The sequence below is a fragment of the Bactrocera latifrons genome, unplaced genomic scaffold (genome assembly GCF_001853355.1).
Source record: "Bactrocera latifrons isolate USDA-ARS-PBARC rearing strain unplaced genomic scaffold, ASM185335v1 scaffold_200, whole genome shotgun sequence".
In the NCBI taxonomy this organism is placed as follows: domain Eukaryota; kingdom Metazoa; phylum Arthropoda; class Insecta; order Diptera; family Tephritidae; genus Bactrocera; species Bactrocera latifrons.
This window is the reverse complement of record NW_017535520.1, coordinates 301,023-324,317: the sequence shown is the minus strand read 5'-3', so window position 1 is coordinate 324,317 and position 23,295 is coordinate 301,023. Positions and strand designations below refer to the sequence as shown.

Here is a 23,295-nt window from a genome sequence, read left to right as displayed (position 1 = left end):
TTTTTTGTGTTATGAGCTGCCGATTCATCAGTCAACGCTACTAATTTGAATCTGGGGTCGAAAAAAGTGGCTACCGTAAGTGTATTGCTGTGTTGTAAACTGCTAAAACGTTCCCTAATTCCATTTAAAAAAATTTCAATCACTTTTTGTATGGTGTTTGAAAATATTTCAGTGCGCAAGTGTCTATACACATATAATAGACCATTTGCGATTGGTATTACCAGCGAACCTGTGCAAATGCTTACTGAGGCATCTCTAAATGCTTTGCAAATTGTGCACAAAGCAGCAACAGTCGCCCACTCGTCGTTGGTTAATATAGGTAAATTTTTGTTTATAATTACCAAAGTACATTTCACCGCTTCCTCCAATTCCGAAAAACGCTCAAACATTTCCAGTGTGGAGTTTCACCTTCTTTCAACTTGTTGAATTAATTTTAGCTGAAATACTTTTCTTGAAGTGAGCAACTATTATTTGAACTTTATCAGTTACTTGTTCTACTTTAGGAATGCGTAATCCTTCTTTTAAAATTAAATTAATTGTGTGAGCCATACATCCCAAATGCTTCCAACCTAACTTATTAATTATAGCACTTTTTATGTTACTAGCATTATCCGAAACAACTAGCAATATTTTATCGTCAATTTTCGAATCACTTACGATTTGTTGTATAGCCTCACCTAAGTTTTCAGCTGTATGATTTTGTTTTAATTGGGATGACGATAAAAGTACTGATGTTAGTTCAAAATTTTCGGAGACATATTAAACTAGACGTGTTCCGCGATGTCCAACAATCAGTGGTGATGCAAAACTTTTCCCCGCTTCTAATCATTTCTCGCACCTTATGTTTACATTCCTCATACAGTGCAGGAATCATTGATTTTGAAATCACACGTCTGCTAGGAATATCATAAGATGGATTTAGGGCTGTTACAAATTCCCGAAAACCTTTGTCCTCAACTATAGAGAAAGGTTGCAAATCCAATGTAAAGAGCTGCAATAACTTGCTTGTTATTTCACTTTTTGATTTTAGCCGCGCAACATTTAAAATCTTAGTTTGTGTTAAAGGCAGTCGAAGTTGATGGAGTATCCTCTTCAAAAGTAACAGGCGCATTTTGCGCGCTAGCGTAATTTCCGACTACAAAAACATTTTCACAGTACCAATTTGCTAATAACTTCAAAATTATATTACCATTTCCAATCGAATAGTAGGATACCTCCGTTCTATATGTTTTTTTAAATTTGATGTTGACGTTTTATATGATATTTTGGATTTACAAATATCACATTTTGCGAAAACAGCATCCACTTCTTTAAAAAATTGCCACACAAAACTTGTTTTGGTTCTTTTTGACACAGACATCTTTAATTTGTATTAAGTATAAGCAAACTGATTTGTAACCGTTTCGTACAAAAATGAATGTAAATGATCCGTTATTTTTTAAGAAGCACATTTTTAAAGTCACAATAAATATATTCTCTGAAGGATTTTTTTTCAACATAAGGATACTCAATAGAAACTATTTAAAGTAAACGAAAACATGCTAATACATACTAAAACTTATAAAATACCTTTTATAACTTATATAATACCTTTTATAAGTTTTTTTTAAATTACTATATAAATTTATGCAATTTTAAGATTAAAAGTTTTATAATTGGCTTTACTACCGCATTGAGGTTTCTGTAATCAATTTAATTTGTACATAAGTATTACCCGTTTAAAGTTAAATTAACTTTTTGTATGTTAACCAATTTTTACTTATCTAAAATTGAAAAGAATTCATAGCTTTAATGAATATGAATTCATCACACACAATTTTTTATGTTACGCTGTGAATGCTATTTTGCAACAGTCGCAATTTTTCATGTTTCACTGTGAATGCTATTTTGTCACACTCTAGTCACTGCTACTTGAGAAAACTTGTCACAGCTGTGACCAGTGATTTTTAAGTAGCAGTGACAAAGTCACAGGTACTCAAATACTTGCCATCTCTACTAAAAATACTGGCATTATTATGATGCAGTGTGAAAATGGACGAAATCGGATAACAATCCCGTCTATTTGTCAAATAACACAATTTKAAATTTGWTTTGATTCCTTCACTTTCCATCATTTTTCTGAATTAATATTACTCTTATCTCCCATATACCAAATATAAAATATTCAAATTTTCGGTTAACATTATACGGTAAATATCGATCAATTCATATGGCAAGAGGGCAAGAGGAATATTGAATGTTCTATAGTTTAATGCCGAAAATACGTGAAATTAGTTTACGAATTACTCCAACTCCCACATACTATATATAATAATATTCGTTATTCTAACAAGCCTATATTGGTTAGAGTGTGAGTTTATTTATAAATTGTTTAAAATATGTTCCCGAGTACAGCGGGGCAATGCAAAGGTTAATGCAGCAAGCCCACGCTTTTATTGAAGATCATTTTATCGGTTATACCCGAACTTAGTTTTTCTTTATCTGTTACACTTCTGAAACGTATACATATGTATATAAGTAGTAAATGATCAAGATAACGAGACGAGCTGAAATCCGCATGTCTGTCCGTCCGTCCGTCAGTGCAGGCTGTTACTTGAGTAAAAATTGAGACATTAAACTTGATACATTTGTTTCTTGAAAAAAAAAAAACGAGTTCGTGAATGGACGTAATCAGACCACTGCCATTATCCGAAAATTTATAAAGTGCTATAACTAAGCACTAAGTTAAGATATAACACTATAATTTGGAATAAGAGAATGACCCCGAATTTTAATGGGCTTAATGTAGAAGTCTACTAAACTAACTACTAATAGTAGATATTAAAATTCCCAACGACAGTGTAAAAATTGATGAAATTAGCTGATAACTCCGCCCACTCTCCATATAACGATACTGTTGAAAACTACTAAAAGCGCAATAAATGAATAATAAATAAACCAGATACATTAAATTCTACCACCTCGATGGTATGAGTGAGCTTTAAAGGAGCCGGGSTCAAAATTGTTTTACCGATTTCAACTTAATTCCTTCTATTGACATACCTATGCTACAGTGTGAAATTGAGCTAAACCACGCATTCTTAAAATTTAACACAATTTTCAGTTTCATTTGATTCTTTTACTTTCTTGTATACAAGTCAAGAAGCAATTAATATAAGGAGATAAAGTTTGTACAAAAAGTGTCAATATTTAAGATATATAAATAACAAGTAAGAAATGGCCAAGTTTGGGTGCAAACGAACATTTTATACTCTAGCAACTATAAGAAACAATACCAGGGAAATAATATAAGGTGTAAAACCAATTACATATCCTTAGTAAAATCAGCCGATTGTTCGAAAATCCTGATATTAGCTATATAGGGGATAGGCCAATTCTTCGCTCAAATTTATCTATTTGATGCACAAAGGTACACTGTTATTTATAAAACACGCACTCTTATTTTCATTGGGATAACTCAGATATTGGCCGATATATGCGGCACAAAGTCATCCCGAATTTTTTTTAACATACAAACATACCATTATAAGAAAATGATTATCTCTTAACCTCAGATTTTTTTTCGATCAAAAGTCAACTATAAGTACCGGGGCCTATATATTCGGTACCTAGGGACTTGAACATTTTTTTTGATTCAAACAACTTTTTGTCCTAAAGACATTGTTTGCGCAAAGTTGTATTCCGTTATATTAAACGCTCCTTGATTTGTGTACTGGAAACTGAACCAATAAAGTGGAATTTAAAATTGTGCTACCTGGGAAGTAGGAGTGGTTGTTGTCCGAGGTCGTCAATGCGTTACAATGTGATGTAAGAATGTAAGAGGAATGCGACGTACTAAATTTTATTGAAATCGGTTGGTCGGGTGCGGAGATATCTGATTTCACCAGAAAGTGGGCAAGTCCCGCCCATCGTTCAATTTAAACAACAGCTTCTATAAACTTTTCTCGGACCATCTCGGTGGTGAAATTTAATGTCTCTGACGTAATTAGTTGTTGATTTATCGCTATTTTAGTAGTTTTTAACAGTACCATTATATGGGCTGTGATCGGAGTTATCCGTTGTTGTTGTTGTGAAGTCCTTTGCCGGATAAAAATCCCGGTCCGTTCCGCTTACGTAGATCCGACTATCGTGGGAACGGAGTTATCCGTCTCTTACACTGTCGGTAGAAGTTCTTGTAAGATTTTTACTCAGCTGGTTGGTTTCTGTAGCTTAAGTGGTTTAGAAGGGGTCTACATTAAACTGGTTAGAGGGCGGGGCCCATTTTTTCTTTAAAAAATTCCCACTAGTGTCCCTTGTTACTGAGATACTCTGTACCAGATTTAAGCTTTATATTTTAATTTAGTGCTTAGTTATGGCACTTTATATGTTTTCGGTTAATGGCGATGGCAGTAGTCGGATTGCGCCCATCTGCGAATTCGAAATTGTTTTGTACTAAAGAACCGACATACCAAGTTTCATCAATATATCTCAATTTTTACTCGAGATAAACCTTGCACTATAATACTCTGCAGCAACTGGTTGCAAGGGTATACAATTTGGAGAGAATCTTTTCCTGATAGCATATGTATGTACATATGTTCTTGTGTTACAAAGTACACATATTTTGGTTTAGAGTGAATAAAATCGGGTGAATACTTACCTTAGACCCCATATAACAAAGGAGCCTTATGTGCCTAAAGCTATTACCGTAGTTTTAATCCCGGAAAGTTGCAACAGCATGAAATGTTGCCGTTCCCTTCCTTTAAAGGCGTTTCAACCATCAGTGTTGTTGCCATCTTACACTTTAAGGACATAAATATATAGGACTATGTGAATGTACCGATTAAATCTATTTTAATTTTGAGTTTTTCAAAAGATTTTTAAAAGTTCTCTGCAATGTTAAAAACTTTTATTGAAGAAATAGTACGAAATAAATAACACTTCGTGATATAATAAGAAGTGGAGCACACAGCGTTGTAGTAGTTGTAAAATTTTAACGGAAATACAACACGTTTAAAAGTATGTGTAAATAAGTATGTGCGTAGGTTGCCTTTTATATTACGGGATTCGGCAATCCTATTGTTGTAATCCAGCAAATGCGTTATTTACAGGAACTCAAAATACGGATATTCATCTGCTACAAAAAATTGAACATTTTCACGATTCAATTTTTGGAGATTACGCTTCATCAAGGACCAGTATTTATCTATGAAGGTCGTCGATCACTCCAAGACGAATTTAGAGAAGGTCGTCCATGATCATTATGTGAAATATCGTGAGATTGAGACTACTATAGGCATTAGTGGGACTAGCGAAGGCAGAAGAAAACTGCGGGAGAGCATGAAGTGAAAAGCGAGAGATGTTGCACTGAAAAAACCCAGAACATGTGGTCGTCAGAATCGTCGAAACAATCATACACATCGAAGCTGTGAAGACTCCTGTGTACATTCCACTAATTGACACGGTCATGCAAGATTTAAAAACGCGGTAAAAGTTGAGAGAACTTAAAAAATCGGAATGTAAGATGCAAATAACTACGAGAATGTTCTTTCTGTTTTAGAAACTCTCAGCTATATCCGACGATTCATAATCTTCTTAACATACTTTGCACTTTTCCTGCCACAAATGCTAATGGTGAATGATYCTTAGCTGTGGAACCACAAGAAGATATATTTAATAAAATAAGCAAGAACAATATTGATTTTATGCTGTAAAATAAATGTTGAAATATGTATCAAAAATAAAATTATCTTTTACAGTTACACATTCCTCAAATCAAAAACAAAATTATATAGTTAGAAATTTTGGCGACCAACCGCCGCAGACTGATTACTCTTGCCAATGAGACTTCTCTCACATCGACTTAAACAACTGTACTTTTGAGCACCCAAAACATCGATTTGATGAGTTATCCACCGTCCACTTGCCACCGAATGACTTCTTTTTTATTCCCCATACGTAAAGAATAAACCAAGAGTTCAACGTTTTTCGACTCTTGAAGAGGTGATTAATGCGTTTGGATCAAATGTTTTGGATACAGTTCAATCAGAGTGGTAAAAGTGCTTCGACAATTGTTCGAAATAAATGCATAAGTATATAAGGCAGATCTTAATTAATAATTTTTTAAAAAATATTAAAGCGATTTTCGATGGGTTATATTTATTTTTGCTCTCGAAACTCGAAATCTAAAACAACCTACGAATGACTGATGACTTCCGGCAAAAAGGAGTGACTAACTTCTTACATTCACTTAAAACCCAAACGCGTCATATGAGCATCAACGTTTCTACGAAAACAGTWCAAGCACAGTTGCCAATGCCTGCGATTGGGTATGTGTAAAAAGATTTCAGAGGAAATTGAAATTTATAGTATGAAGTATTTTTTGTTCATTTCAAAAGTTTCACATTGTACGGAATGGCGAAATATTTGACGGTTCACGTTTGCTTCGAAATGCGCGGAAACTATCGCATACATCCAAAACATCAAATAAGGGATCAAAACTTCCTTCTAATAAACAAGTTTAAGTAGTGTTATACTGCAAAACTAAAATGAAAATCTCAATATTCTCGAATGTATTATATGTATATTGAGGATTAGCTCGTAATACTTCAAAATATTTTCCTAATAAAGTAAAGAAGCACAAGAGACAGTGATACAAGTTTGCCAGCAACATGGACAACATGTTTTATATTCCCTACGCCGCAACAATGACTTAGATTATAGCACTTCTGAGCCCTCAAGCCTTGAGAGCTGAGGTTCATGCTACTTGGATCGCTTCTGTCGTCTCAAACTGCTTGCCTTTCATCGGCCTTTTCAGTTAAAGAAACAAAAAAGTCTGGGAGTGGTACATCTGGGCTGTAGCTGTGTAATTGTTCACAAGCTGTAGCTGTAGCTGTTCACAATAAAGGCGGTGTGAGCCGCGTTGTCGTGGTGAAACTTCTAACTAGCTGCGATGTCTTGTTGGACACGATTGATCCTTCATTTGAGTTGTTTGAGGACTTCATAGTAAAACTTGGCATTGACGCTTTGTTCAGGAGGAACAAAAGTCGGTATGAGAGGCGTTGTCGTGGTGAAACTTCCAACCAGCTGCTATGTCTTGTCAGACACGATTGACCCTTCGTTTGAGTCGTTTGAGGACTTCATAGTAAAACTTGGCATTGACGCTTTGTCCAAGAAGAACAAATTCATGATGGGCGATGCCTTTGATGTCAAAAAAGACAATGAGCATCGTTTTACTTTGGATTTGCTCATTCATCGACCTCTTCCCRACCCTTCAAAAATTCCTGCTGGCACCGAAACCACTTTTTGCTAAAACAACATCAGGGTAAGCCTGTTCGATCACATCAAACGTCTCTGTCGCAGATGTACTGAGTCTCACACAGGATTTAATCGTGTACCTCTGCTCCAACGAACGCTGCATTTTTGGTTTGCACCACGCACAGATACACGTCGCGCGAAAAAGTTTGTCCAGTCAGGACAGGGTGGGTCCTTGTTCGTTAGGTAGGAGCGTTCCCTGCTGAATTCAGTCGGTGCGCTCCGAACAAACGCGGCAGAAGGAAATCAGTCCTATTAATTTTCTGGACAAACCCTGTATTTTGATCGTTATCAAGTCGACAGGGGTTGTAATGATTCAATCGCAGTAATATTTTTATATATGCTAATAAAGTAATTTTAAAAATAATCGCATACCCTGATTAAATTTTTGCAAAAAAAATTGCATTATACTTTGGGGCACCCTACTAAACAGGGTATGTTTGGTAAGTTTGCTAAGAAGTTTGCCACACTAACCTATAAAAAATTCACATAAATGGTCAGCTTAATGATATGCATTCAGAGTTTACGTTTCTTTCTTATTTTTCTCCTCTTTTAGATATTGGATAAAAAAGAAGAAMAAAAGAAAAACGGTTTCAGACAAGGCGACTCCCTATCGTGCGACTTCTTCAACCTGCTGCTGGAGAGAATAATTCGAGCTGCAAAACTTAATCGAGCAGTTACAATATTTTATAAGAGTATTGCTGGTATACTGGCGTATGCCGATGATATTGATATCATCGACCCCAACACACGCACACCATTAGTTCTGCTTTCTCCAGACTGTGCAAGGAAGCAAAGCAGATGGGACTGGCAGTGAACGAGAGCAAGACGAAATATCTCCTGTCATCCAAAAAACAGTCGTCGCACTCGCGACTTGGCACTCACGCCACTGTGGATAGTCATAACTTTGAAGTTGTAGATAGTTTCGTATATTTRGGAACCAGTGTAAACACCACCAACATCGTCAGTCTCGAAATCCAACGCAGACTATCCTTGCCAACAGGTGCTACTTCGGACTGAGTAGRCAATTGAAAAGTAAATTCCTCTCTCGACGAACAAAAACCAAACTCTATAAGTCACTCATAATTCCTGTCCTGCTATATGGAGCAGAGGCTTGGACGATGACAACAACTGATGAGTTGTCGTTGAGAGTTTTCGAGAGAAAAGTTCTGCAATAGATTTACGGCCCTTTGCGCGTTGGCCACGGCGAATATTGCATTCGATGGAACGATGAGCTGTACGAGATATATGAGGACATTGACATAGTTCAGCGAATCAAAAGACTGCGGGTACGCTGGCTAGGTCATGTTGTCTGAATTGTCGGAAACACTCCAGCTCTGAAAGTATTCGAGGCTGTACCCGCCGGGGGAAGCAGAGGAAGAGGAAGACCTCCACTCCGTTGGAAGGACCAGGTGGTGAAGGAATATCCAATTGGCGCCACGTAGCGGAGAGAGAATTGACTGGCGCGCTTTTGGTAACTCGGCTATAATCGTGTAAGCGGTGTCTACGCTAATTAAGAAGAAGAAGAATAAAATTAAAAATTATAACAAAAATTTATGTGCTAAAGTCAATTAAGGAAGCCATTTAAGGGATCGTCTCAGTGTGACGCCCCGAAAAATCATTAATTTTCGCGATTTTGCTTTTTAATGTTTGAAAACAAAAAGGATCGGTTTTGACCCTCTTTTTGAACAGTTTTTCGTAAAACAAAAAATTGAAAGATTTCAAATAAACATAAAAAGCTTCCATAGTGCAATAGCGAAAAATGTTATCTCTAATTTGGAACTAGATATCTTTAAAAATGTTCCTTTGAGAGTGGAAACCGTTTTGAAACACACCATTCTGAGCGTTTAAAGATTGGAGTTGCTATGTTCACCACTCTGTTGCCTTTCTACAAGACAAAAATTAAAATTTCGATTGAAAATTTGAGAGAATGTTTATTACAGTGTATACTTCCCGATAACAAAATAAAAATCGATTTTTGGAAAATTCCACAATGGCAAGATCCCTTAATGACAAAAATAGCTGTACGTGATTGAAAGTTTTTGATCTCTAATACTCCACACACCTCTTAGCATATCAGTCGCATATCTTTCCTTCAGATTTTTAAGTATGTAGTGCAAGTGCTTAAGCTAGTAATCTCTAACAACTTCTACCTCAGTAATCACGACACTACTAAATGTTTTTGTACACTCTATTCTATTCTTCTATTGGATGTTGCAATATTTTTAACTTTTTACTATGCTAATTGGTTATTTAAAACGTTTTTCGCTAATTTTAGTAAAATATATTTATATTTTTACCCTAATGTAATTACGCGACAAACGTGTGTAGCTGGCGAAAACGTTACCAACCCCTCTTAAGATGGCTTATTTAGTGAGGAATGCCTGATAAGTGGGTAGAGGACGCTAGAGTAGTAACTACTGCTGGAAAGGTGTGTGTACTACATTGCATCAAACTTGTTGTATAATTGTAGCGTTAATGAATTTATTTTTTCACGTTTCCCGCTTGGAAATAGCTTTTCCAATTCTGTTGTGCTTACATACTTTTAAATTTTGTGAAAAAAATAAATAAAATGAATTAGATCTTAAGACTGATTTTCAGAAAAAAATATGTTTTGAAATTATATGCCAATTTCTGCAAATTTTAGTATAGATAGCCCAAATTGTACAAACTATGACGTAAATAGTTTTCCAAAATTAAGGAAAATATATTGAGACACTTTACTGCTACAAKGAATAAAACTAGTTATCCAATAAAGCATAAATTGCAACCAGACAAAATTATAATAATAGTCTGAAAGTTTTTTTAATATTCTTTACACGAGCACGTTAAATAATATTTTTAATACATACATATGTATATGAGAAGCTCAACACTAGTATTCGTATTATTAATTCGGTACACTCATATTTAGTAAAACTCTCCTGAACCTCCTAACGCTCTGATGCATTAGTGATTTTAGTTCGTAGAACGCATATCAATTAATTGGATTTACGCAGTTATAACCGAGTTAACCACAATGCGCCAATCGTTTCTTCTTTTAGCAATTTGGCGCCAATTCGCAACACCAAATGCAACCAGTTCCTTCTCCACCTGATCTCTCCAACGGAGTGGAGTTCTTCCTCTGCTTCCACCGGCAGATACTTCTTCGCATACTTTGAGAGGTGGAGCGTTTTCATCCTTACGAACAACATGTCTTAGCAAGCGCAGCCTCTGTCTCTTGATTCGCTGCACAATGTCAATGTTCAAATATAACTCGTACACCCCATCGATTCGCGTGAATAACAGCTATAATCTAAAATGATTCTTCCAACTCAAATAAAAAAGTTTTCTATACAAGGACTAGAGTTGGCTCCGTCAATTTGTATGGCAGCTATAGGTTATATCACCAGTACCAACCAATGAGCAGCTTATTGATGAGAAAATGGCTTGCTGTGTAAAATTTCAGATCAATATCTCAAAAACTTAGGAACTAGTTCGACAGTCAGACGTGGCTACATTTACACGTCACACTAATCATTTATATTTACTTCATAGGGTCTCTGACATTTCCTTTTAGATGTTATAAACCTTATAGCAAACTTAATATACTTTATCCACATCAAACAACAGCATAAACAGACAAACATAGAGGAAACCATCGCTACCAAAATTTACTAAAATCAAGCTGATTTGGCAACAATAACACCTTATAAGATATTGGAAGTCACAGAAAAAAGAAAACCACAAAACAGAAACTTAATACAAGTTTTGTATAAAAAAAAAAAAAAAACGATTTCCACATTTATATATGACATGACAATGACCAAACGGGGGTTCAAATGAACAACACCTAACGCCAATCAAGCAGACCAAATGTTAAGGTGAAGATTTGCGAGAAAATAAAAGAAAAATACTGCACTGAGCGATGGTTCGACGAGCAATGATAGATTTCGAGTTCTATAATTTTCGTTCATATCACACACACACACTCATAAGTGAAGTGCAAACATTTGCTGCAGTATAAGTAGGTTTGCAGTACCCCTGATAAATTGGTGCTGGATCATCTGAAATAAACAAATCAAAGTTCATTCGATAGATTTTAGTTTTCCCCAGGAAACTCCGAAATGAAAAAGTATTATTTAAGAAAAGGTTGGGTAGGTCCGCTCTTTAATACACTTAATGTAGATATCTCCTAAGCTACTAAAGTTATAAGATAAATTAAATGGTACGAGAGGGCCGGGGTAAAACTTGTACAATGGGCATGACACCAATTGACCGATTTCAACCAAATTTGATACATAATATTTTATCTCACAGAATTTGAAATGAGAGAACGTGTTTTACTCATAACAATGTACAATGTATAAAATTGGGCCGAAAATTTGACTTAGCCCTCATAGAACTAATATCATGATTTTCGAACATCCGGCTGTCTTTATATTATATATATATATAATATATCGGATTCCGATGCTTTGGAGTATAAAATGTTCGGTTGTACTCTAACTTAACCCCTCCTAACCTGATTACAATATCAATGTTATTTCTTTAAACATAGCGACTTTACTTTGTCTAAACGATGTCCACATATATATAGGTATGTATAGTATATCTATCGAATTTATTTATTCCATTTTTGTTTGTCATGTAAAATTTTTTAGTTTTTGGGTATGGAGAAGTCTAATAGTTTTGTGGCAGTATTGCTATCGTTACCGTTATTGATTATCCAAGCCAGAAACGCGGTGAATGGAATGAAAAATGTGGATTGCTATTAAAAGCCGTTACATATCAACTTACAAATTTGTATTGGGCGCTTCTCATTTACTAATATATGTATGTATTCTGCGCGTAGACCCAAATGAATTAATAAATATCAAATCCCAATGCATATATATATATATGTATAGCCTTACTTTCCAAGCAGCAATCCACACGTACTCAATGAGTCACCATTTTATCCCGAAAAAATTACTGTCTGGTGCGGTTTATAGGCCGGCGGCGTCACTGGGATGTACTTCATAAGTGATGATCAAGACCGTCACGTTACTGTGAGTGAAAATCGCTACCGCTCAATGACAACCGAATCTTTTTGGACCACATCGGATGATATGGACTTGAACAATATGCGATTGCAACGACGGCGCCACAAGCCACACAGCGAATGTCACAATCGATTTATTGAAAACCAAGTTAGGCAATTGCTGCAATATCAGCAGATTTGTGCTTGAGAACCGTCGAAATTGGGTTCAGCGTCTGGACTTCTGCAAACGTGTCCGTACTGGCAATGGAAAAGCAATCAAGTTCCATACATAATGTCATCGAATGTACTTTCATATTGAAAACCCCTTACCTTCTAATTCTACCTAATTAAAAACTTTCTGAAATCGTCGCCGTATAAGCCTTTAAGCTAAAATATACGTATAAACACCTTTCCGCCCTTCGCTAATTATAACAACAAATAACCTAAATAATAATAAAATACCTCTGAGAAAAACTGATTCAACTTGCTTAGTACAATAGATGACAACAAATACCTGCTGGCAAAATGCTGGAACTAATTTCTTCCCACACTAGCATAAAAGGGAAAATAATTTCTACTTCCATTTCAATCGGTGGCGCTGGAGGGCGATTTCTGGTGATGGATAACAGAAATAAAGACAGCCCAGTGAGAAAATATAATTTTTGTTTGCGATAGTTATTTTATAGCCGGAAAGTTATGGTAAGCAAAAATATATGAGTTTATTCAAATTACAATTTGTTTGCTTATGTTATCCATAAATTGGTATGAAATAGTGAAAACCGTTCATATATACATATAAATTACTCATTAAAACTAACAGGCTAAAACAAAAAGTTAAACCCAAATTGTACACTTTCTGCTTTGCCACCATGTCCTTGCTTTTTTAATTCAGCTTTGTTTTCGAATGCTTGCCCAAAAAATTCCGATGCCAACATGGGTGTTGTTTTTCTTTGCATTCTCGTTGTGGTCATTGCTATTATTATTGCAATTTTCCAGTTCTATCTATTTGGCTTCCTTAGTTGTTTTATTATAAAATATATCAAAAAAAAAAAAAGTTGTTTGTTTTTGTTTTAAAATTGTAAGCATATAAATTATATTTTTGGTGACCTTCACAAACTAGCAAACAGCGAATTCTTGGATTCTAACCACAAGCGAAACTAACGAAATAAAATTATAAGCTCAGAACTAATTACAGTTCCATTTAGGTGTAATATACGATGATGTATAACCATTGTTATTTCTAAACCTCAAAGAAGAATTTGGTCTAACATCTATTTTTCCATTGAAAGTCGGAAGCGTTTAGAAACATATATGCATGTGCGTTTATAAATATAGTTGTATTCAAAAGTCTGAAGGCACTGAAAGCTATGTCAGCCGAGGTTTACGAAAAATTTGATTAAGCGCTGGCGCGCTTGTATTGCCTCATAATGTTGTAAATCTTTATTTTTTAAAATATATTTTAAGTCTGGGTCATATTCAAATATAATTTGTCTAATTTTTAAGTACCTATGTATAAACGAACATGCATGACTGTCATCTCATGTCATAAGTGCGGTAATAAAAATTAAAATTCACGTCTGTAGCTGTGAATTTTATATATATATATATGTATACTTACGTATCTTTTACGTCCTTTATGTTTCCCGATTTAAAAGTCTCGAAATAGTTTTATTTTGATTACCGTCAACAGAAAGAAAATTAAACAGTTGAACTCAGTTCACAGTTTAGATAAAATTTTTGCAGCACAACTTTTTTAGCATTTGCCACGTAAAAGAAAACATAAATTAATTTTTATTACTCAGTTTGCACGTTTTTGCAATTTGAATACGAAAATCAATGAGAAATTTATTTTTGCTTTCCTTTTTCACACATATTTAAGTTGTATACTGACTTTTATAAGGAAATGCTTAACTGTGCTAATTTAATTGAGTGAGGAATTATATATTGGACTTAAAATATTTAGTATTTTTCATATACTTTTAAATCACCGGTAAAGGTTATTAGCCTGCAGGTTTCGCAAATTTTATTGATTAGCTTTGAAATCGTGAATTGCTCAGTATGTTTTAATTTATGCTACCGTCGCACATTTTTTAGCAAGAATGCATTATTTTCTTTTGTTAATTAAGTAAAACTTATTATTTTTGGTTCTCTTAAATTCGAAATATTCTTATTTTACTTTTACTGCAAAATTTCTGGTTTACATGTATTTAGTATCAAAGCTCTCAAAGTAGAACAGAGTAAAACTTATTTTATTTATTTATTTATATATTTTTGTAAACATATTTAAAATTACATTTATTTATTTTATATTAAACATAAGCTAAATTTTTGACTTCGCTTTTGTTACGGCAAACGGATATACTTAATCGCTTGAAATCTCGCATTAAACTAACTTTGAAATGCCAACAAGTTAAGGTAAGCGAACAGAAGAGCATGTTCGGCAGCAACTAAAGTCAACGTACATATATACTTACAAACATACTAGTGTACAATACCATCAACATACAAATGCAAAAGTAGTGTGTATAACAAGTAAATGGCCCCAGTGAAGCGGTAACTGATGAGCGCCAAAGCTCCGCGCACCTGTATCTTGCGAGCGAGCGCGAATACAAATCTGAGCTCAACAAGAGCGTTTAGCTCTGAGCGCAAGCAAACCTGAGTTGATATGCGTTACTATCTGGTATATCCAAAGGTACACATGTACAATGAGTGGAGAGGTTACACTGCAGTGAAGTGGTTTACAATAACTAATACAATAATAAAAGGGGAAGTTAAGCCTCACGCGCTTGACAAGTTCAAGTCTCAATGTCTTAACGCGCGCAATAATGTTGCGAATGTACGGCACTTGAAAAATAAAACTTAAAGAGCCAATGCAACCATCAACAAATATAGGAAAAAGAGCTTACACAAAGCTGCTAAAAATGAGCGAACACTGACGGATCAAAAACGATTGCTGCTACGCCCGCTTCAATAAGCTGCTACTGCTCTGGCCGGTTTTATCACGCAGTGCTGGTTGTTAGCATTGCAATAAATGCGACTCCCAACTTCAACATCAAACAGAGCTTGGACATTTGCTGTCCGTTTGCTTTGCCACTACTGTTGTCGAAAACTGTGAGCATATGCTATATATGTATGTATATGCACATAAGTACTATATTATACCATATTTTGTAGATAGGCAATTCCATGGTACCCTTCCCATCGTCGCTTGGTTACAAAATATCAACAAACGTTTTTTCACTTTCAATATTTACTGTTTTCTGAAATGAGCTGGCTTATGCCTTTACCTGCATTAGTTTCACTATCTTTCTTCTTTCTCTACAATTACTTACCAAACATACAAATCCAACAACGTACCAGACTTATACGAAGCTCAATGCGCGAGGCAAATAAAACGACAGCGACTGCAATGTACTCATAATTTGCAACAAATACTTGTTGGTTTAACCCATTAGTGCTAAAACTTGTACAAGTCACATTACAAAAATTATAAGTACTTGTTCGTTTAGATAACTTATTATTACGATTCGGTTCATAGTTTTCCAAACTAATTTGGCTAAATCTACTTCTATGAGCATTAATATTTGTGAAAAAAAGTAAACCAAGTATTCCTGTATTTAAAGTTATCAATAATATTTTGAATATTTGGATCGGTAACGCTCACTTTATTATTATTAATTAAATATATATACTTTTGCCGGTTTACACCAAAGGAAAAACAATTAAGGAAGCTGAGCCCTTCCGGGTATAACCAAACATTTTCTGCTCTCTTATATCTGACAGGTTGAACAGTTTCTGGACACAAGGTGGCGCACCTCAAAGGCACTACTTTTGTCAAGTTCTCTCCTATTACATTAATTACATTAGAATTGTGTTATATGAGCAGTAAGCGTGGTTGAAGACCGATTTCACCCATTTTCACAATGTTATGTACGAGTATTGGGATAATAATACCTACCAAATTTGGTTTAAATCGGTGGAGATATCTAAATATCGAGTTTTTAGGAGTTTTTAACAGAACACTTATATGGACAGTTATCAGACTTAAAAGTGGATACAATCGTCTGTGGACTACAGTGTCGGTAAAAGTATTTAACGKGCTATACAAGCAAACACAAGCATGACTAAATCAACACAGCTCGTCATGCTGGTCATGTATTGTATACTTTATAGTGTTTCCGATGTGGGAAACTTAATATACCCTATTCAGAGTATAAAAATCATTTTTAACAAAATATACTAATTTTTTTAATTTTACAAAGCTTGCCCACTTAATTCCGTTAAAATATCACACAATTTGATCAATATAAACCTTTTAAAGTCACATGAAAAGTCGGAAATCACTATTGAGAACATATTGGGGCAGAGAAAGATATGGGCTTGCACGGCGAATAAATAGTCGCACGGAATTCAACTCGTCTCATAGTTCTGATCACTTATAAGCTATTCTGTTACAGAAGAAATGCCATTAATAAATAATAAGAACAAAACGGACCAAGGGGACAAATAAAAAGACATTAATTGATCAGATTTTTGCACAAGATTTATTCTCTCTAAAACCACCTTATTCACAGACGAAATCCATGCTAAATATTCGAAAAGGTGCTTAAGCTTATTTATGACAGTTTAAGTTTATTTTCTAATAACATTAATTCTGACTATACTATATATCTAAGTTTTCTATTTGACATCTCTTATTTATCATTCAGTACTATATTTGTTGTTATCTTTTATTCATTTTAATGTTTATTCCGTTAAACACCTGTAAATATCAGATTGTCCTAGAGTTCAAACTTGGTAAAGAAATAAAGCTATTGAAACACTACCCTGGGAATTAATTATTTAATAKGTTGATTAATATGTAGCAGTAGCTTCAAAAAATATAGCAATTCCCTTAGAGTTTTCACTTATTGGCTAACAGAGTTTGTCATACACTAAATTAAAATTGTAGTAATAAAGCCTTGAAAACTATCGTAATTATCTTTAAGTGTTACTACGAACTACTGGCGCCAATAATAAACACATATAAAGTTTATAAATAAACACTAAACTAAGATACAGAATTTTAGTTTGGCTCAGGGGATCGCTGTAGCAAAGGATACCTGTGAGCTAAATCTTTTGAAAAACTGGGCGTGGTCAATGTGTAAGTTATATAATATTGAAAGAGCCCTTTTCTGATAACTACCTCAGTCTAACAAAAATGGGTTGAGTAAGGTTAATACTTCATTTATTATAGCTAGTTGGTACGTATAAAGAGGAACTTWTGGACGACTTTAAATCACAGATATAGATAAATATGTGTGTTATCTCAATGAAAATTACAAAGTGTATTTTTCTCATCAGTGTATTTTTGTGCCTAATTGGAAAAAAATATGCGATCACTTGACTTAATCCCCATATATAATATTATATAATAACTCATATCAGAATTTTCATCTTCAGATTTATGTTGACTTTATTCCATATCATTGGTGATTCTGTGTGAGGTGCATTGATGAAACTTTGGAAGCATTTTATTAGTCTGTGGCATGTTAATTGTATTTAGTAATAGCAAAAATTAAAAAAAAAAATTTAGTCAATACTAACCCCTGGGAAAAAATAGTTAGACTTTGTTCATAATTTTAAAACTCTTAATTTATTATTCAAAATCTATGCCGCCTTCTCAAAGTATTCTCCCTTCGCCCCAATACAATTGTGCTAACGTTTTTCTAATCTTCGGAACAGTTGTTAAAGTCAATTTCCGGAATCGCCTTTAATGCGCGTAGCGATTCACGTTTAATGTTTTCAATTGACTCAAAAGAGCTTAAAGGTTTTCCTGGAATAGCCGTTTGAGTTTGCTAAATAACCAGAAATCACACGGAGCAAAACTTTAACGTGGTTTTTTCTTAGGCTCAAATGAYCCTTYAAAMTAGTTTTCATTGACCTTTTCGATATTCTAACAATGCCGGTAAGATSTCTGACTGTTTATCGTCGATTYTTAGGTAACAATTCCTTTATTTTATTGACGTGTTTATTATATATAATKATTTTCRTTTTTCTATACCCCAATTTATAAATTTTTATATATGTCAAATTGGCTAAAATATGTATATAAATGTTCGGTTACTGCCGAACTTAGCACTTCCTAACTTGTTATAAATGGAATTAAATAAAAAATCGTCCAGAAATTAGTATAATCTTAAAACAAAGATTTGTGGGCGAMGACTGTGTAACTAACACAAATTTACTGATTGCACAATTTATTCCGAGTCGATACGTAAATCTTGAAATGTYTAATGTACTAGAGATCATGAAAGATCAATGTGGACGTCTTTACTAGTGCGACAGGAACTAACTCGATAGCTCTCACACTAAGACTTCAATAGAAACTTAAGTCAAACTAAAGAATGCATAGAAAATTGTGCTGTGTTAAGCTCCACAATGTCTTCTTGAGTGCAAAAAGCAATCTATGTTCGCAAAAATAAAATRTATAATATTTGTGTATTATAGTGACAATCGTTTGGTCCTCAAGGATAATAGACGTCCATACAATTTTATTCGCTATAATATGTTTTTATTTCTATTTATTTTCCATTCAATTTCATTACTTACATGCTTGGATTTATCATTTGTGAATATCACATTATATATTGATTCATTTGAAATTCATTTGAGCACCTCCGTTTCAACAGACATTACCAATTGTTAGTTGGCGACAGACAGTAGACCTTTTTGTAAGTACTGTAAGTAAGTACATATACATAGGTATATACAAATGTAACAATTTATAGAAAATCACGTACATATGTCGTTTGTATAATCGCATGAAACATTAAACTAAAATATGTGTACGATGATGAGATAATATATAGAAATCTATAAATAAATATATATTTTTGGTGTGAATTTCAAGTGCGAATGTCAATGCTTCCATGCGTCACGAACGGATGGATATAATTGTACTTTGGCTATGACAAGTTTATTATTTTAAATTGTAGATTGCTGTTGCTGACAGAAGTGAGGCGTTTAAAGTGAAATTTAATAATACAAGAAGTTATTATTTAATGAGGTCATACATTTGAAAAATAATATGTTTTAAAATTTTAAATATAGTTTAGTAGATTGTACATATGTATACTATATTTTCTTACTATTTTACTTTAATATTTTTTTCTTATGCACATAGATTAATTCTGAAAGTACATTCAACGCAGTAACAAAAGTGCGAGTGTTGCTTAATAAGCCATTTTGCTGCTTTCRGCAGTTCATTACTCCATTGTTCCGGTTTCGGGTGATGAACCCTAGTCATCTGCTGCCATTGCTTTAGCTCTTTGCTATTTCTGTTATACCCGCACACTCTGTTAAGTTGTCCACTTTTAAAAAATTGCTATTTGGCATTTCTTCTTTGAACTTGATAGTGTTGTATTCATGATTGAAATTCTGCTTATAATAAAAAATATTAATTACACAAAGCGAGTAACAGAAACATCATTCTTCTTTTCATATTGACAGCATGAAGTTTAGTAGGCAAGTCGAAATATCTCMTGTCATCAAAATAACAGTCCTCGCACTCGCCTCGGCTCCCACGTAGATAATTTCGTCTATCTTGGAACCAGTATTAACAGCAACAACAATGTCAGCCTAGAAATCTAACGCAGAATAACTTTTGCCGACAGGTGCTACTTCGGACTATGTAGGCAATTAAGAAGTAAAGTAATCTCTGGACGAACGGAAACAAAACTTTATAAGTCGCTGCAGAGGGATGGACGATGAGAGAAAAGTTCCTTTGCGCTTTGGCCACGGCGAATATCGCATTCGATGAAACGATGAGCTATATGAGACATCTATGATTATTAAATTTGATTAAAGGGRTTGGTTTTTGGCAGGGCGAAAAGTCAAATAAAAGAAATAATTTTCTTTATACATATATTTTAGGTGTAATGTGCAATTGTAAGGGGAACAGCATATAGTCGCTATAGTGTTAGGACGTAAACAGCGAATCAATGCATTAAAAGTTCGATGTACATAAGTCCTATAATACACAAACGGAGAAAAGTAATACGCTTGGAGAAGTAATAATAATAATCAGTAAATAAATTTCTAAAAAATTTTAATATACGTTATATAATATACGAAAAATATATAGTAGTATATACTAATATAACGACAGTTTATCTTCCTTTTTTTAAATTCTTTTTCAAACAGAAAAGAAACCACGAACGTCAGTGGCACTCAGACGTTGGATACTTTCGTACTTTGTACGAATTAAAAGCTTATGATATAGAATCCTAGAAGTAGCCACCAGGTATCGATTAATTTTGGCAGTAAGTCAGAATTTGATAAGCCTATTTATTTCATACCAATATGTGCGGTATGAAACAAATTTGAAGCGGTAAGTTCTTGTATTAAGTATCACCACGATCAATTTGTAGAGGACGAGCTCATAGATAGACATGATCGGACCACTGCTACCCTTATAAAACGCCATTAAATGAAACGTATAAAGTGCCRTAGCTAAAAATTTTGAAAAACGGACACACCTTCTAAGAGGTTAAATATGTTTATTTCCGAACCCATTTGCCCAAAAACAACCACGTTTCTCAGGACAAATCACTTAAGTACCCCTTCACTCGCACTTAGAAATAGATGAAATCGGATGATAAGCCCACCCACTCCCCATATAACGGTTGTTAAAAACTACTAGAAGCGCGACAAATCAGTAACTTAATACGTCAGAGACATTAAATACAAAATTGGAAATGGGCGTGGTACAGCCCACTTTTAGGTGAAATCACATATCCTAGAACCTGATTGACCGACTTCAATCAAATTCGGTATATAACATTACTCTGGGATTCTTATCTTGAGACTTCCCTAATCAATTTTAAATTCCATCTAACTATATTCTGAAAAATGTTCTGATGTTCTGACATTTTTTAAATTTGTTTCGAGATAAACTTAGTCTCCAAGCACCGAAAGTTGACCCACTGATGAAATGATTTAGGCCTTCTTTCTGGATGAAACCTAAAAAAACTCTTAAAAAGATATAATATTGTCTGTATAATGAATCAGGGTCCGAAAAAATCAAAATTTAGCAAAACAACGGTGCTTTTGGCCTCAATCGATATGTCCCTGAGTTATCAGTACAGTATATTAGAAAAATGCTACGCGTTTAGAGATAAACTGATAAAGCTAATTGGACTTAGTGGCTACACTTTAGAAGCATAAGCAAATATTTTGTATGGTATTTTAAAAGTATCGACTATCAAAACATGAAAAAAAGTTAAAAGTATGTTTTTTTCACACTAGGTATGCCCTTAAAAATTTTCGAGATTTAGTTCAGTTCGTACTACATGTTTTATGGTAGAATTATATAAAATATCTTCCTTTTCATAAAAAATACTGCTGATAAATACTCTTGATAACTTAACCTAACCCCAATATAACAAACACATAACATCTAGGATACTCTACTCCATATRAGTGATGATGGTACCTTAATGCATCTCAGAAATTATTTTCCTTAGTAAGTGACATAAGGATAGAAGCTAGTATTAGCAAAACCAGATAAAATAGGATCGATATTACCCCTAACTCAATGCCCTGTTTTATTTCCCTTCCGCTTTTTTGATCTTTATTCAATGCTTTTTAAAAAGTCTTATAGTGATCGTATTTAGTTCAAATATGCGTGTTTCGTTCGATAATCTATTTCCATCTAGACGGCAACTTCATAATACCTCCCTCGTAGAAGCCCCCCGAAGAACTCGGTCAGCCAATTTTCACAAGCTTCTTTTGAGTTAAACTTTACACCAACAAGGGCTTTCGCCATAGACAAGAACAGGTGGTAATCACTCGGCGCTATATGGCGATAAAACCTCCCATCTGAGCTCCCGTAGCTTCTGACGAGTCAACAATGAAGTGTGTGGTCTGGCATCGTTCTGTTGGAACACTACACCCTTCCTGTTGGCCAATTCAGGAAGCTTCTGGTCGATCGCCTGCTTCAAGCGGTCCAGTTGTTCGCAATATATGGCARAATTAAGCGTCTGGCTATGTGGGAGCAGCTCATAGTGGAYGATTCCCTTCTAATCGGCTTGGCCACTGTTTGGAACRATTCACGGCCTTCGAACGTTTTCGCCTGATATTGTTATATGTAATCCATTTTTCGTCACCTCTAGGGGATTTGCCTTTAACGAAGGAAAACATTCAAATTTCGCGCGAATTTCGGCGTTAGTCGAAACTAATCACGCATAGTGTCGTTTTGTAGGCTATGTCAGGACCTTTCAAAGAGCTCTGTAGCRCTTTATACATAGCCGCGAAATTCGAAWGACAAAGGGATATATTTGACAACCTAATATATACATATATATTGAATTGGCAATATAAATCAAAAATCCTACGAAGGGACTTCCATAACTCGAAGTTTCTCTAACTAATTGCTTCGATTCCGAATCTAAGATTCTTGACTCTCGATTTATATACTGTAAAGTGAAATAAAATAATTGATTTTAAAATTTGGATATTGTTTATTTTTTATTTTTTTTTTTATTTTATAAAAGCTTACATAATAATACAATTATTATACAAACTAAGAAAATACGCAGCACTAGCATCATGGGCTATCGGCCGAAATTTAATATTTCGCTCTTTTTCAAATATAACATAAACAAGTAAGGAAGGGCTAAGTTCGGGTGTCACCGAACATTTTATACTCTCGCATGATAAAGTGATAATCGAAATTTCAGGCGTGGTTGTGAACCGATTTCACCCATATTTGGTATATGTCATCAGCGTTTTAAGAAATCGGTGAGTACTTCCTGAGATATGGTTTTTGGTCTATAAGTGGGCGCCGCCACGCCCATTTTCAATTTTTAAAAAAAGCTTGGATGCAGCTTCCTTCTGACATTTCTTCTGCAAAATTWAGTGTTTCTGACGTTTTTTGTTAGTTGGTTAACGCACTTTTAGTGATTTTCAACATAATCTTTGTATGGGAGGTGGGCGTGGCTATTATCCGATTTCTTCCA

At 34.4% G+C, this 23,295-nt stretch overlaps 1 protein-coding gene across 4 annotated transcripts in view; it reads right to left on the bottom strand.

Moving 5' to 3' along the window:
• LOC108968088 overlaps positions 1 to 14,661 on the bottom strand; it is a 133,693-nt gene extending 119,032 nt beyond the window's left edge. For all 4 annotated transcript variants that reach the window (XM_018931856.1, XM_018931859.1, XM_018931860.1 and 1 more), the window contains exon 1: positions 13,914 to 14,661. The gene's annotated coding sequence lies outside the window, so the exon portion shown is untranslated. The remainder of the gene's footprint in view (positions 1 to 13,913) is intronic.
• Positions 14,662 to 23,295: the final 8,634 nt, after the last annotated feature.